Genomic DNA, 5,404 nt, shown 5'->3' on the forward strand with positions numbered 1-5,404 from the left:
GTAGCTTGTACTGAGACTTCAGTGGGTCTCATGTGCAGGGGCTTGTTCATCTTCTAAGATTATCACAGAGGAAGCATGCTGTGCAGGAACAGCTTCTGTAGCAATTGGGTCATGTTGTGGGTCATAGGTGTAGGCAGTCTATTTCTCTTGTTTGTAGGCAGTCAGGGTGTTCATTAACTCAGTTCCCATAATTCCAGAAGGCTTGCAAAACCGTGAGGCCCTCTTGCTTTGGGGAGGGGGTTGCTGTAGATCCTAACCCTAATATGTAAGCATTTCTAAAACTAACGTTGAGAGAGTAAGGCAACCTGAAGAATGGCTTCACAGCACTCCTTTTACATGAGGTGTGGAAATGTATCAAACAATAGTAGGTATTTTCTTGGGAGCTATTAATCCATTATGTACATTGAGCTGTGGCAGGCTTGTTTACTGAGTTTGTGTTTTGCACACCAGTACCTAATCTGCCAAGTCAGGAGGAATGTGTTTTTATGGTGGAGCTCACAACAAGTATTTGACCGCTCCTTAATCCTCAGATACAGGTGGGAAAAACAGCTGTTGAAGTTAATTGAGTTAAGATCTCTGATGTTCTGTATAAAAAGGCAGAGCTGAAAAAAAAACCCTGGGCTGCAGTCTCTACTGACAGTCCTCCCAAGTATCTTTTTCTCTGTCTCTTGTTTTTTCTTTCAATCCTCACTCCCCCTTTCAAGTACTGTCCGTCTTGGCCGGCTGGCACCCGCAGTATTTGTCATAGACTTTAATTTTGTACAGAATTAATATTGTCTCCTCTTACTACATCTATTGGAAAAATATAATAAAAATAAAGCAAACAGAATGCATTAGCCAGGAAACAAGGAAACCTATACCTTAAGAATTGTATGTTATTGGGGGCTGGAGAGATGTCTCAATGGTTATGAGCACTGACTGGTCTTGCAGAATATCTGGGTTCAATTCCTAGCACCTACATGGTGGCTAACAGTCATCTGTAACTCCAGTTCTGGGATTCTGATGCCCTCTTCTGACCTCTGTGAGCATTGAACATCACAGCTGTACCTACCTACACGCAAGAGATACACTCATACACATAAAATTAAAAAACTAATAAAGAACCATGTGTTATTTAGATCAGTTCAATAGAAAAACAATAGAAGGGAAAAAGAAAAACCACACATGCTAGAACACACACACACAGACACACATACATGTACACTACACACACACACACACACACACACACACACACACACACAAGAAAAAGGAAAAGAAAAGGAAAAATTAGAATTTTTGGAAGAGTGTTTTGGAAAATAATATTGCGCAGAAGAAAAAGGAAAAGAAAAGGAAAAATTAGAATTTTTGGAAGAGTGTTTTGGAAAATAATATTTTGAAAACAAGATTTTCATTTTCCTTTACAATGTCACCACTATCAATTTATTTGTTTATTTTATGTCTTGTCCTGGTTATCTACCTCTTATCAGCTTCATTGGAAATATACACCCTGTTGGACTCAGTGATTATAGTTTTATGTACTGTCTTGTTCAGCTCTGTTTCTAAGCATATGGCTAGCTTGAGAGCTCTGGCACAGGTTTTTAGAAGAGAAGTAAAGAAATGAATTCTAAAGGCAATATTATGTTATTTACCTCCTTTCTTCAAAGATGGCTCTAGTCATCCTTCTAGCGTTTGCTCTTTTTTTTTTTCTGCTTACAATATGTGAGTGGTTGGATGTTTTGAAAAGTGGTTTATGGTAGGATTTCTAACTGATCCATATTCTGAACACTATCTTTAACCGTTCTAGACTTCATCAGCTCTCCCCGTTTTGGTAGACCTGTCATGAGCTATCAAGCCCAATTTCACTACATAGATACTCTCAGCATGATGTTTTCTTGGGCCAGGAATGTCATACATAGTCCTCTTTGACTACAAACATTACTAAGTTCATACTGACTTTTGCTTAGGATTCTTTGAGATGAACTTAAAAATAATTCTGACTTCTGTGCAAACATGTACAAAAGTGTGTGAATTTTGTGCATGATTAATGATTTTAAAATGATTTTAAAAACCTTTATGTAGGGGTTGGATAGATGGCTAAGTGGTTAAGAGCACTGGCTGCTCTTGCAGAGGACCCAGGTTGGATTCCCAGCACCCACATGGCTGCTATGACCCAGCCTTAGCTCCAGTTCCAGGGGAATCTGAAGCCCTCTTCTGACCTTCATGGCATTGCACAGCATGGGTGCACTCTTATACATGCAGACAATACACTCATACACATAAAAAAAGAAACCTTCATGTGTACTTTATAAAACTCTGTTTTAAGTGCATGCTTATATTATGCTTGATAACTTTATAGAATGAGAATGATCCCTGGAATGCAGTTTTAGAATTTATGATTGTCTTCAGTTACCAATGAACAGTATTATTTTTGGAAATCATAGGAAATACATCCATTTAACAGTGTAGGTTATGTATAATATATGTATTCCAACAAAATTCTTGTTTTTAAGAATGAATATCATATTATCATTTAGCATTTCACACAATTAGTAATTTAGTTTTTGGGACAGAGTCACCCACTGCGTCCCAAGCTGTTCTGTAACTCTGATTCACAGGAATCCACCTGCTTCAGCCTCTGGAGTTACTGGTATGATCCACCATGTTTGCCTTTAGGAATGCATTTAATGACATATGAGGGTGAAACATGGGAAACATGCAAAAAAGACTGAGTTGGACATTTTCCTGAAAAGAGGATTGCAATTAGAGTAAGTGGAAACTCATCTAACAACATAACTAAAAATTCCATTTCTCCATCCAACTAAAGCTTATTTTATCAAGTCCAGTGGAGGCTGCTGGGGATATTCCTTCAAATAACGGCAGGGTTATTTAAATTTCTTCCATTTCTTGTACCACCATTTCCACCTATTACTTCTTGGACCACAAGAAGAAAAAAGAGAAAGATGGAGGGCACCAGCTCACACTTCAGAACCCAGGAGCTGTATACATTATTTCTAGTGAATAAAACTGACTTAACTACATGGCACCAAGCTAACCACAAACATTTAGTGAGCACCACTTCAGGTACTGTGGTTAAGTTTCTGGTGTTTTTTTTAAAATTATTATTATTACTTTTCTGACCATTCTTCAAACCATTAGAATGTCTCTGGCTTCTCATAATTTTATTATTTCATCTTCTTCACCTATATAAATTAGATTTTTTCTTGGTCACTTAAAATGTTCACTTCCAGCTAGCCCAATATCTCATTGTTTATCAAGGATGACACAGGTTAGCATACTTGTTGTATTAGTTACTTTTCTATTGCTATGATAAAACACCATGACCAAAGGAACTTAAAGAAGGAAGAATATGAGCTACAGTTCCAGAGGAATTAGAATCCATAATGGAAGGAAGGCATGGTGGCAGGTGCACAAAGAGAAGCTCTCACATCTTCAAGCAAGTTCAGGAAGCAGGGAATGAAAGGAAATCTACCTGACAAAGCTTAAGTACTCTCTAAGCTTTCTCCAGCAAGGCCATACTTTCTAAGACCTCCCAAAACAGTGCCACTGAGGACAAAATGTCCAAATACTTGGACCCTATGGGGGACATTCTCATTCAAACCACCACCACACTTGCCTCATAAAATATTCATCTAAGATTTTCTATTCTGTACCATAAACTGTTTTAGCTCATCAATTCAGTGAGGTTTGTAAAATTAATTTATGTGTGCCAATACATACTCATGTTTTAACGAACCTTTACATTGTCATTCATTATTACTTTACATATCAATGAGAGAAAATACCTGACAAAGTTAAGGTAAGGAAAGAAGGGTGTATTTTGGTTCACAGTGCAAGGATATAGTCCATCATGGCAAGACAATCATGGCACCAGGAGCTTGAGGCACCTGGTGATCTAGCATTAATAGTCAGGAAATAGAGAGTGATGGATGCTGGTGCTCAGCTAGCTTTCTCATTTTTATTCCAGTCCTATACTTCAGTCCTTTGGATGGTACCATGCACATTAAGGGTGGATATACAAACCTCCATTATTTCACTCTCAATAATTCTTCACAAATATGTCCAGAGGTTTGTTTCCATAATGAATCTAGACCAAACGGACACTCAACGTTAACCATTATAACTACCTAGCTTAATAAATCGCCAATGATTTGGTTCTCTAATTCATCAACTGCATTCAGTAGTTTAGTGGAGGGGTCTCCTTTCTTCTCTTTTAATGCTTTCAATCATTGCAATATTCAATAATACGTTATAATAAAATATACTCAATATCATGGTTCTAGAAATTAAAGTTGCTTTTAGAAAATTATAGTGACAGGCTGCAGTGGAGGATCAGCAGCTAAAAGCACTGGATGCTCTTGCAGAGGACCTGGGTTCTATTTCCAGCACCCACGTGATGGCTAACAACCACCTGTAACTCCAGTTCCAGGGAATTTGATGCCCTCTTCTGACCTCCACAGACACAGCACAACATGGATGCACTTACATGCATGCATGAATACTCTCATATACATAAAATAAAAATAATAAAAAATATTTTATAAAATAGAAAATGTTTGTGACAGCTCTGTTGCTAATTAACTATGTGACATTGCATAAGGTACTTAACCAATCTGGGTCTCTTCTTTCTACCAGAGAAGGAAAACATTGATGAATGCCAGTGAAAATGAGTAACTAAGTTAGTCTCCATTGTATAGCTTCATATCCTCTGTTATTAATTTTCCTTTCCTGTAATCACAAGCTTTCTTATACTCTGATAGCTCTTTTTCTGGGGTCTTAGACCTTTTTTTCAATTCATGTACTGCTTCTTGAAATTTTAATTTACCAGGTCTATGACACATCCTAGAAATCTGTATTTTAATAAGCTTCGAACAGATTTTGGAACATAAGCCAGATATCACCACCACATTACCACAGAAGGTCATATCCTCCTCCAAACCACCATCATTCTCCCTCTCTTCCTCTTTCTCCTGATTTTTAAAGATAGATGGGGTTAACATTCACCATCTTCCTGCCTCAGCTTCTCAAGTGCTGGGATTGTAGATGTGTGCCACCATGCTGGGCTCAAACTACACTTCTGAATAAGTATGTTAGTATTCAAGGTTAATACTAAGAAAGGAAATATAAGATACTTGATTACTATTTTGATTTCAGCTTATTGTAGACTGAGTATGTTAATATTCTAACAGCTTTCATTGATTGCTTCATTAAACTCCCTTGTATGTCCTGCCTGCAAGTGCTACAACTTTGTCTCATCTCCATTGCCCATGTGAATGCAAGCCATTTTTACCTGCACTTTGTATAATTCATTTTTCATTTCTAGGTCAGACATGCTCTCATTATTTATACAAAAATATGACTCAGTAACATTCCAGGATCCTGAACCAAACTCTGAACTCTTTGG

Source organism: Nannospalax galili, unplaced genomic scaffold, assembly GCF_000622305.1.
Source record: "Nannospalax galili isolate Female #2095 unplaced genomic scaffold, S.galili_v1.0 scaffold641, whole genome shotgun sequence".
NCBI classification, from domain to species: Eukaryota; Metazoa; Chordata; class Mammalia; order Rodentia; family Spalacidae; genus Nannospalax; species Nannospalax galili.